Source organism: Idiotropiscis lumnitzeri, chromosome 17 (assembly GCF_059441095.1).
Source record: "Idiotropiscis lumnitzeri isolate Australia: NSW breed Sydney's pygmy pipehorse chromosome 17, RoL_Ilum_1.0, whole genome shotgun sequence".
NCBI lineage: Eukaryota > Metazoa > Chordata > Actinopteri > Syngnathiformes > Syngnathidae > Idiotropiscis > Idiotropiscis lumnitzeri.
The window spans coordinates 6,841,409-6,854,105 of NC_142407.1; the positions used below are offsets into that span (position 1 = coordinate 6,841,409).

At 38.8% G+C, this 12,697-nt stretch overlaps 1 protein-coding gene across 2 annotated transcripts in view; it reads right to left on the bottom strand.

Moving 5' to 3' along the window:
- rnf43 (ring finger protein 43) overlaps window positions 1-12,697 on the bottom strand; it is a 94,084-nt gene that overhangs the window by 7,761 nt on the left and 73,626 nt on the right. The window lies entirely within an intron of this gene.

The window sequence follows — 12,697 nt, forward strand, 5'->3', positions numbered from 1 at the left end:
TTTTTTCTTATTCAGAATTTTTTTGTAAGCTAAAAAATATATATAAATAATGTTAGCACCAAACTGTTTTTGTAACAAACGCATGGGCCAACGCTAGCTACTCCAGGTCTTGCTATGTGTAAAGTTAACAAAACATATTCCTTTTTTTTTTATTACTGTCTAAATTTTACATGTATATAAAATGAAGATTTCTCACAAAATCATTTGCCATGTATGCCACTAAAACAAATTGAGAGCCCTGATTCCTCACTAGGTGGCAGTCACGTAATGAGAGTATGTCCTCAACACGTGTTCAGCTCCCCTTTGAAAATGTGAATCTCATGGTCACAGTACCAACTTGCGGCATGGCCAAAAAACTCTCTCATAACGTTGAAGAGCGTGACTGTTACGAGGAGTCAAGTGAGCAGAATGATAGAAAACAGAGAGGAGTATTTTGGATTGTTCACACTTTGTTAAGACTCAATAAATGCCCCCAGGCCATTACCACAAGTTCATAAAATTAATCAGTAAGTTCACATTTAATCGGCGATTATTTGTTGGTGCACGCTTTGTTAAGACATTAGGGACTGCTCTAAGTCATGACAGAAACAATCTGCATCACATCAATGCATATTCCTAAACCCCAGTGGCAGGCCGTGCATTTCACACGAAGGCCTTCAGTGAAGTCCTCCTTAGTCCGACTTGAATAAATAACCCTCATAACAGCATCATGGCTGGAGAAATAATATACATACACGCACTTACGCACTAGTAATGTCTCTTTAAGGGTCCATCTTAAAGATGGCCTTGTAAGGATATCTGCAATTAAATCCACATTTTTCTCTCCTACGACAATTGTGGTTTAAAAAAGCAAGAATAGACTTTACATTTTCAGACTTTCTGGTGTGTTGATTCCGCATAGCGCGGCCCCCTCACAAGTGAGTATCCAATCACGAGACGCGTTCATCACCTTCAACATGAGCCCTGCGAGACGGCCTTACTGTCATCAACTCGTGATCTGATTGATCGCAAGTGTCTATCAACTGTATGAACCCCCACACTCACACAGAATAGATGCTCGCACGATTGTATCTGGAGGCGTCGGACGAATAGTGCGTGCTACTGGTATTAGGAAATCTGCCTGGCAACACAAGCTAACTGAATTCTGATTGGATAAAAACTATCTCCTAAAAAAGTACAACACTCGGCATGTCCCATGACATCAATGAGAATGAAATTAACTATCATAAATATGATCATAATTTCTTGATTATGTTAAGACAGCAGAGAAGGCCTTGAAGGCCTTGACTGTCCACCACTGCCTAACCCTATATAAAGGCACCGATATCATAAAGTGGCACAAACAATTTAAACTGCAAAAGGTGCAGCCAGTATTTGGGTGACTGCCTATCAGACCAGATGCCGTGGTGTTCTGCATGATAATAATAATCAAAATAATAATTTGGGGTAATTAGATGCATGGTGACAATACCATCAGTGGCTGGGACAGCAATTGTGTTTAGCACAAGGAGTACATAAGTAATTCAAATTCCCACTCGAAAAGCGGCTTCCCCTCACAAAGTAAGATTGTGGGTTCCAGCCTCTGATACTACGTCAAAAGATGGCAGCTTCGTGAGTCGACCTCATAGATTAAGAAACCTTAAAGGTCATTTGTGATTAGGCAATGAGTATTGATGAACACATTCAAAACAAATACCTGATCCCTGCTTTTTCTACTTAAACAAAACAAAATTTACGTCAGTTTGATCTCATTCAAAACTATAAATGTTTTAAAAGGTAAGTAATGATTTTTGTCTGGCAGTCAATTCTCTTCACCTGTCGGACAAAACTTTCGTAGTTCATAATACGTATAAAATGATTTTTTTTTCTCCCCCCTTTTAAATTCCAATTCAACCACTTTACTAGCACAGGATTCATATCTAATGGTGATAGAGCCTTGCAATTTGTTAGCCCCAAACTGTGGAATACATTTCCATTTGAGCTAAAAATCAGCAGTTAAAAACATCTGCTTTGATTTTCTTTTCTTCTTGTTATTAATGTGTTTCACCATTTTTAACCAAGCACTTTATCTGTGAAAAGTGCTCTCTCTCTCTCTCTCTCTTATATATATATATATACATATATATATATGTGTAAAAAGCACTTTCTTTCCAAAAGTTGAGATAAAAAAATTGCGATTGGCATAGCAATGAAATAGCTGATCGTCAAGAACTCATTAGTAGTTTGATGCCTATCAAAAACAACATGCCAGTTATGGGAAGTTGACAAGACAAGTTCGGTACAATTTGAGAGTTCTTTGCTCTCATTAAAGAATGTAATGGCTTCGATGACAGTTTTCAGTGATCAAGATTTACTTGAATGCCATGGGATAGTACGATAATCCCATGCAAGTTTGGCAGGTAAAATAAAGTTTCGTGTAAGAGATGTATGTATTTTGTTGATTTTCTTGTTGGATTCCTCTCTGTTTTTTTTCCCAAGCAGTTTCTTGTTTACTCATTCCTCTGTCTGGCTCTCAAGTGAGAGCCTTTTATCCCAAAACAGCTGCATGCTGCAGCTGAAAAGATTGCTAAGAAAGCAATGAGAGCATAGCAAAGCAGTCAAATTGTAGTTCAGACAGTGATGTGAGTTGAAGGAGCAAGAAACTTGCAATTGGCACATAAGTTAAATATTGATCACTGTAATGAACGAATAACAGAGTGAGAGTCACAATTGCCAAATTCCAAATTTCTTTTTGGATGAAGGCGACGGGAGAGAGGAAAGGGCCCTCTCCTTCTCAACAAGAGGTGGGTTGACCTGAGAGGCCATCTCTGTGTGAGGGCGACTGCGCTTTCAACAATGTTTGCACTATCTACAAAAGCTGACAAACGCTTTTACAGGCATCAACAGAGGAGAGCGTGAAAACAAAACAACACCTTTTCATCACATGCGTAATGAGGAGACGTAAGCAAACCGAATCGGCGGTAACAAATACACATTCACAGGGCAGGCGTGTTGAGCGAAAAGCATCACTCAGTTGATCCATTTCACAAGTTAATGAAAAACCTGGTTTGTTGAGCGACGGTGTTGAACGCCGAACATTTTTTAACACTTCAAAAAGGGAAAGTTAATACATGACAAGCAAGGAACAGATACTTCCTTTGTGGACTTGCGATGTTGTAAACGAACCCCTCCTTACACTTGTGCCCTCCCAACACACAAAACAAGTTTCACAAAAAATGAAAAGACATCAAATTGACGGTAACATATTTTTTTGGTGTGGTATCCAATTCTAGTGGCAGATATTTCCTTGTTTCATCAGAGCAGTAATTGCAGGACGTGCATGGGCCAAGATGAGGTGTGGCCTCATTGGTGGTGTTAAAAAAAAAAAAAAAAAAAAAAAAAAGGAAAAAGTAATAGAAAGCATGATCTTAACAGCCGGATTTACACTGCATGGTTCACGTGTCCCAATTCAGATTTCTTGTTTTCGAGAGGTACAATACAAATATGTTAATTTCAGTGTAGAAACGAAAAGAACGCACAGAATTAGAACCAATCCGCTTTTAAATGTTTTAAAAATCACATACAGATTACATTGGACGTCATCACACGAAGCGCATCTGCTCAGACAGCATAAATAAACTGAAAATAAAATAAAGAAATAAACACAAATAATCAAATAAACACAAATAATCAAATCAACACAAATAAACATTACCTGCTGCAAATCTAAGATACAGCCAAAAGATCCAACATTAAATATGTCCGAATTATGCAAATTTACAGGTGTCAATCAGGCATAGTTGCTGACCAGTGGATTAATATGGACGTAAGGTTATTTTAGTTAATGAAAACTAACAAAAATGACTAAAGCTGAAATTGAAAAACATTTTTGTTAAAAGAAAAAAAAAAAAAAATTTACCTTCATAAAACTAAACTAAAACAAAAATGACTGCTTTTGTCATTGAGCTCAGGCCAAAATGCATCGTTGGGCAAAAATTCCTTTTTTATTTCATAAATGAAAAAAATATTTAAAAAAAAAAATCTCATTTCAACTCAGATTTTCTCTAATCAGAAATCTTGTGGTCCAACACATACAAACTGAAATGTTTTAAATAGACTCTTAAAGTTGAGAGCAGCAGTGGCAGTTTGAGCGTACATCATAACACATGCCTGTGGCCTTTCTGCATCTCAGTATTAGACAGTGGTGGCAAACACACTTCCTATGTCTCTAAGCTTTACAAGAGCGGAGAATAAGCACAATAATACACAAGACAAGTAAAAATGACCGACACTAAGATTGATCACAAATGAAACAGACATTGCATTCATCAAACAATCATCCTGGAGAATCTGAGACAAATTGACTGTGGAGTTAAAAAGTCCGGGGCGATACTGTATTCACACAAAAAAAATGGTGGGGGAACAACCACTCTACATATTCTACACACAACATTACAGTACTTATTCTAAAATCTAAAATCTTACTTCCTCCTAACCCACTATGTCATCGATTGGCACTGTGATAACTTGGTGTCGTCACACTCTAATACAGAACTCATTTTCATCCAAATATGATCAATCTGATTCTGATATGAGAATACTTGATTCATTGTGTCTTTATAACGTCTAAGTGAATGCGTTGATATTCATAGACTGCGTTAGGAATTTTTTTTTTTTGTTTTTTTAAATGGGTTACTTCAACCATGTAGTGTAGTAACTTTTCCTACTCCCCACAACCAGCAGCAGCCTTCCCCTCTCCCAAATTCTGAATTCACTCCCAACAGCAAAGTACAAGTGCACAACGACATAAATATCCTGTGGTCCTTTATAAAAGTACAAAACATTAACTACGGTTGAGTAACCGGCGGTATTCTTATCCTGATCATGGCCACTTGTTGCGGAGATTAGAACTGCGCCAGAGGCCCAAAAATGAATTGTTCCATGTGAGCCGCAACACCTGGGCTGGAACAATGCCCCAAGGCATGCAGCACAGGAGCCGGCTGGACGATATGATTATGAGACAATTTTATCAATACACATTAGATTGCAATTTAATCACTGCTCTGTATTAATAATAAAATTAACTAGGTGGAGCAGTCATGTGTTTGGCTGGCGATCAGTTTAGGCTCCATCTTGCCCCAAAATAGATGGGACAGGCCCCATTTTGCAGATGACGTGGGAAGATTGTTGGTTACCACCTATCAAACAGACACACGTTCTCACTTGATAATTTTTTTCTGTCCAGTAAATCTGACGTAAGCTCTGATTTTATGCGGCTTGACGCAAGATATTTTCCTCGTCAACGTTGGACAGGAAAACCGATTCATGAGCATAAAGCACACAAACAAAGCAAGCAGGACTCGTTGATGAGCAACACTCGCTGGCCGCTTGCACTAATCGCAGCTCCTATTGAGTAAACATCACATCGAGCCAGTGATCTGCCTTCTCCTTCAGTGGGTGGCCCGTTTGAGATCAGCCAGCGCTGTTTGTTGACATCCCTGCTGAAGTGTGGTCTGCGAGCCAGTGAGCTGGCATCACATTGTGTTCTCGACATGGCAAAAAACGACCCGAGTGACAATACGATGTCTTTATTTCACATTGACAGGGGCCAAGGTCATTTCAGCACGTTACAAGATCGCTTTACAGGTGCATATCCCACAATTTGTCGTGCGTTTAATACATGGGTACATTTGCTTCATTTAAAAACCATGTTCCATTCGTCACTGACTATAATCCAATTTATCTTTTTTTCTAACTTGTGAATGATAATGATGATACATAATTCTTGTAGGAGGTCTTTCCACAAGAATGGACCAAAGACATATTTTCATATATACTATATATATATATATATATATATATATATATATATATATATACACTATAGTTGTTGAAAAACACAACATACTAGTCAAAAATACAATAGTATTATAAATACAAAGTACAGCGCACCACTTTGGGAGTGACCAAGACATTTTTTTTTAAGTTTGATGACCTTATGTTCATACCACGTGTACATGTGTCTGCTGTCCTCTGCAGCTGTCCACTCGTCTCACATAAGACAACGCAGGAAGTTTTTTCTCAGTTCAAATATAGCGGTCAAAGGTTATGATAAAATTGGATTGGGTCAGTTTGAATGTGTGTTTGTACAAGAATACATCAATTAGACTCATCTTTAGATGCCCCATTTTTTGGGGGGTGTACAGTGAGATTTTTCCCTACGTCAAGTAAGACATTTCAAACAAACCCTCCCCAAAAACGCAACCAGGCCCATTATACTTTTAGAATCAATCAAGCGTAATGCTTCTTGTGGGGACCACGCAGGTTCTGTTTTCAGTGCGACTACCCACATCATTCAGCGCATGGGCAAATTACACAGTGAAAACCTACGTGTGGCGCGACGGAGTGAGAGTGAAAGAGGTCCACAAAAAAAAAAGAAAGAAAAGAGAAAGGCCGAGTAGCGAGGGGAAGAGTGAGGCGTGCATGCTGCGGTGCTGCTGTTGCATTAAAGTATCTAATGACAGAGTACGGCGCTGCGGGCCTACAGGCCCGAGGCCGACTCTCCCAGCCCTGTCATTTCTCCAGAGCGGCTCGGCACACGGGAAGCATTACTGCGGCCCAGGGACACGCCGCTTGGCTAAATGAGGAGCAGACAGGGGTGTGGGCGGGTGGTGATGATAGCAGGGTTAAATGGCATTGAAAACAGGTGCAGTCTGCATTTATGTTGTGGACATTATATTTCACAGGTCATCCACTTAAATGTAAAGAATTTGACCCACAAGGACTGCTAAACTTTAACATAAATAGGAAACAACCGGATCCTTTTTTTTTTCCAGCACTTGGGTTCCTCCTGCAGTTATCAATTAAGCACAAAACATCAGATGCCTGGATGCATGATATCACAAGATTTTAACGCCCTTTGTGAGACCCGGGTAGTCTTGCTTTTCGGATTTTTTCCCATTTTTTTTTTAAATTTATTTTGACAACAAAAAGAACCACATAAATGAGGTTTAAAAGCAAATTCTCTAAATCTGAAAAGGTAAGCTTCAAATTCAAGTTTATATTTAGTGGCTCACCTTTGTATAACAGCTTTGTCAAGTTAAGACACATACGCCTGAAGTTTGCTTTCTCAGAATCAGATGGGTTTAAATTATTGAGTCAGTTTATGTCCAAGTGCAATAAAATGCGTCGACACAATAAACAAGTGAAAAGTAAATAAAGAGCAGCAAAACTGGCATTTGTTGATAACTTGAACAATTCTGAACTGTTATGCAGGCTATCAAGAGCTGCAAATAACTAATTGCACTACGTACGACTCGAGCACATCGTCCTCTTCAGCGTGGTGAGAAGATGTGTTATCAGGCGTCTTTGTGGGTGCTAACTGAGAACATGTGAAACCAAGGCCATGCCAGCAAAGTCAACATTTGAATCCGTTTAGATGCCACATGGAGTTACGTCACCATCATGATGTTCAAGCATGGTGGGAGCTTATTATTAACAGACTGCTGGTGTATTGTGTTAGCTGCATGTTGCATCACAGATTGCAAAGGAACAGAAGGCTACAAAGACATGGAGCTGTTGTGTTTTCACCCTCAAACATATATCATATCTTATGACGTCATATGTGACCCACGCTACAGTTTGGAACTTTACTGGGACTAGTTCATTTTCTTTTTGTTCGCACCTGCCCATCAGAAGTTTTGTTATTTATGATTTTACTGTTAATGGAGTTTTAAGTGCTTTTAACCCTTGTATAAGTATTTGACCAACATCCCAGAATTTATTTTTAATCTTGTTGGTTGCAATGTATCTAATTCATTAATTATTTACGAGACCAAATTAATGTTGCACTTTGTGAACAAATGTTGCAATCATGTGGGTCACAGGTAAGGGTTACACCTGCCAACCAATTACACAAAATTATCATTAATTGACTGTAAATGTCACAACGATATTTTCAAATGTACCTTTCCTCAGACATCTCAAACCACGATTGCACGGTTCACTTCATCAACTTCCCGTTGCAAGCATCCTTTTCACATTATTTCCACCATTAAAATAACAATCTGATCTCGTCATAGGCAAGATTAAGCCCTTTTATGACTTGAACAACTGCTCCCCGAAGAATGACGTTTTGCCCATTCCAAATACTTCTTAAACTTATAAAAGCTCTTGAACACATAAGCAGAAGTAAAATGGTGAAATTTCCTGTTAGATAATCTTTGGCTTATTATCGTACATATATTTCCTTTCGTAAACCGATGTCCTTACATGGGCATTTTCCAAAATTCCAAGAGTCTTGTTTAGCTAATGACCTCCTACATAGTTAAGATCGTGTTTATAATATAATCCTTGTAGTCATACTGCTTGACTTCATCATCAAAATAAATACAGTGGCACCTTGACCAAATTATGACATAATTGTATTGTTTAAAAATACTAAACTATTCAATCTAATAATACAATATAGTGTTCACTCACTTTTGACGGATTTCAAGCTTCAGTAGGTGGAATCTCCACAAATTAGACATTGCCTTTTTTTTTTCTTTTCTTTTCTTTTCTCATAGCAACTAACTTTTGGTTTGCAAAACAACAATTTTCAAGGTACATGAATCCACCAGGATTCTACCTTAGGCGACAATGCGACACGAGATTCGGTTTCAAGTAAGCCATATAAAGATGAAGAAAAACTTTCACAAAGTTTTAACATCTCATCCTCTTGTGTCAGGATGCATAGTACGCTGCGATCACATGAATTTCTGAACACAACTGTTTACTTTTCTTGACCTGCCTGCACTGGATTCTGTTCTTGGGGCACTGTGAATACCCGAACGGCACAGTTAAACAAAATTTCAAATTTGTGAATGTTCTGGGTGAAGCACTCACAATGAGGAAACGTTCTAATGCTCTAATGTTGTAGGTCTCGGATTGTGAAAAACTAATTTCCAGTTCCCCAAATAAATAAATAAATTTATTAAAAAAAAAAAAAAAAAAAAAAAAAATATATATATATATATATATATATATATATATATATATATATATATAACCCTCAAAATAACGAGGGAAACCTGCAATAGATGAAGTTACGGTCACAAATGAAAGCTGCTCTAACTGAGCCCCAAAGTGGCAAGGGAACACGCTAACAGTAAATTGGACGTTTTTGGAAATGGGTAGAATCTTCATAATTATTTCAAGTATGACAACAAAAGTAAAACAGCATGACAAATTATTCTGTGTGTGTGTTATGTGCTAACGACTGACTGAGTGGCAGTTGAATTGGATGAAGGAGGGAAAGGTGCGGCCCTTCTGGGTATCCATTACTTACTTTGATGTGAGGCCACTGTAAAGGATAGAGTGGTTGAGGGGGTTCCAACGTGAGGAGGTGGGGCCATATGGCATGTCAGGGCAGGTGAGCAGATTCAGGTTAAGTATTAGGCCTGAGGGGTGGGTCTGAATCACATTCTCCTCCTACTTGTACTTCCCATTCATGAACACATTATTCAGAGACAGGCCATGAAAAAAGAAATTCAAAGCTGGAGCTCATTGAGTGCAGGGCCAAACCTCTTGCTCTCGCCCGCTCTCTCATCAGTAGAGTGCCGGGTGCGGTGTGACACCGATTTATAAAGCACAGCAAAAGGTGAAAGGAGCGAGCCAAATACCACCTGACATGCAATCGCTTGCTTAACGCATTTCCGCAACATGAAAGAGGCTGCCGGCAGGTGCCGGTAACGTGCGGCGCAGATGGGACTGATGTCGATGCCAGCAAAATGTGATGATGGGCCCGAGAGGCATGACTCTCCAATACACACGCACGCACACACACCGGATGAGAACCACTTTTAAAGTTACGACATTGTTATTTGTGATATGCAAAAAATAATTTCAACTCTGAACAAATTGATGCTGAAATCCTGGGAAAAAAATTTGAGCTGTCCAAACAAAAAATATGTATATATGATTACATGTCAGACACGGAGAAACTTTGATCAAGGAGTGATTAAAAACACACTAAACTCCACTAATGTGTGCTTTTTTTTCCTTCTCCGTTCTCCCATAACAAATCATCTGATCAATCAGAGGAAGCTCGATCATTTGTCAAATTTGAGGTGAAAGAGACACAGAGACTCTTAAAATCTTATGTTGCTGAATTTCTTCAAAGTGAGGACAAACGGGAAGTGCGTCTAAATTTCTTTCTTTTTCTGAACCGGCTGACACATTTTTGTCCTCGACTGACAGCCGGCGTCACGGCGAGTCGGCGAAGCCAATTAGAGAGCCTTTCCTGGCTGTTGAAGACGCAGATAATGTCCTTGTTTTCACAAAGCATCCTGTTATTTAATCAGGCCTGTAAGTGAGAGCCTGACACCCCTCCTACAGTGTTGAACTACCTCCCCTCCACTCCCGCCTGTCATTCCTGCCCTGAGCCACTCCATCTCATTCAACAGCTCTTGTAAGCTTCCAGGAATTCATTCTTGGAATAGGCCATGCAGTAAGCCATGTCTTTCGGCAGATCAAACACGCACACCGAACACGGTGACACATGCTATCCATAAACACACAGCATGACAACAACACGGCTTTGAAGATGCACTCTATATTCAACGCTGCCTTGCACGACTGCAATCATAACGATTGTATATTTGTTCATAACTTCCAGAGATCCAAGGTCATAGATGACCACAATGTATGTCACTCAGCGTATGCCAGTTGATTTATTGCATGTCATGAAAATAAGTATTGCCACAGAACAATCAGGTTCCTCTAATTAAGTTGCTCGGGTTTGAAGGAACTGGTTTGCAATCTTCAGTGAACTCATTGTATGCATCTGGTGAGATACACTTTTGGTAAAGATAAATAATATTGGATAACCACAAAAACTAAAATAAAATATTAGCAGTTTAAATCTAAATGATTGACTTCTTTTTGTAAAAAAATGAATGACTAAATAAATAAAAATTAATGAAAATAATAATAATAATAATAAAATAAATAAATAATCATCCATTGAGTTGGGAAGCATTACATGTTTAGTGAGAACGTGAAAATCTAAATCTTTCAATTGCATGTAAACTTACAATTCATATAATAAATTACATTAAACAAATTAAACAGACTAAAAATATTGTAGTGGTGGGCACAATTGATTGGATATAACAATAGAGATTTTCTTGTCATTCTGAGGCTGGGGTGCAAGTGTTTTTGTAAAATTTCAAAGATCCATTTTTGATGCACCTTGCTGTGCCAGATCTAAAATCCCATGGAAAGGATGATACATAATGGGAGAATGAAAGAGGCTTCATGATTAAGAAGAAAAAATAAATAAACCAGACATTATGTTGATAAACGGCAATGAATGTGGTTGGACACACGTAAAAGGTAAATAACAAAATGGAATCTCCCCAAGACTTGATGAAGCTTTACTTGCACTATAAAGAGAGTTAGACTTTCAACTCATTACTTGCCACCGAGCCAATTCAAATTTGACTTACTGAGAAGTATAACCATAAGGACTCGTGAGTAAGAAATTGTGATGGCCAATGTGTTTTCTTGTGACCACTGAGAATGCGACAGTCAATATAAACAGTTTATGTTATTTTTAATAGTTGTTTTTTATTTTTACTTTGCATGGCTCCACGTCACTCAGTTTGGCTCAAAAATGGAAATGGGCGGCGATTAAATGTCGATTAAATGTATTCCTTTAGAAGCACTATAAAACTTCGTTATTGAATGAAGCCCATTATCTGTTTTGTGGTAATTTATTTGATTTGATTTTTTCGTGATAAATAATTGACTAGTTTTGACTGCAGACTTTCTGGGACTTAGTAATAGCAACACATCCTCTTACACACACACGCGCGCACACACAAGCACATTTGACTTCCTCCAGTCCACAAAGTCCAACTGTCTATACTACGAATCTGTTTTGTCAAACCCTTGCTAAAAGTCAGAGTCGGTGGGGTGGAGCACTTGGCACTGACCTCCCTGAGTCACCCTTTAAACGGGTTTCATACAGAAAAAGAAGCACTTTGTCTGCATTGTGGTGGCATTGCATTCGTTTGGATGCTTGATTCCCTGCCTGCTGACATTTTGTTAACACTAAACTGTCTGCTTTCCACCTAGAAGCATTGGGCTCAAAACTAAGGTGGTGAGCAAGATAAAGAAAAGAAGAAAAAAAAAGATGGCAAACACAGCACATGTCAGTGAAGTGTGAAGGTGTGTCTGTCTTTTTTTTTATGAGAATTTTTCATTTAATCTCACAAAGGCACCATGAATAACCTCCCTCTGTTTGTCAAGCAGTTCAAAAGCGGCTCCGCATGCCTCCACTTGCTGCCGTATAAAAACAACATTCTAATGCAGACCTTAAAGAGGGCCGGCGGCTCAGCGTCTACAATGAGAACTGGGATGTGCCAGACTGGTCGATTAAAAATGGGAGGGTGGAGAGAGAATTAGGTGTACATGGGAACGTGAGTGACAACAATGGGAAAGAATGGGAGGGGAACATGTGAAAGTGGAGAGTTAAGTGACAACAAACTTTCCTGTCAACAGCCCTAATTGTGACCAAGCGGACTTGACCTACAAGTAAGAGAGACTGGATCAGCAACCTCTCACTACTCACTCAACTTCTCAGATTTCCTTTATGTAAAGTGGAACCAGAAAGGTTTTCGTGAAAAGCATGCCCTTTTAAGATGCATAGTTGAAACTTCATGACGTCAAGTGA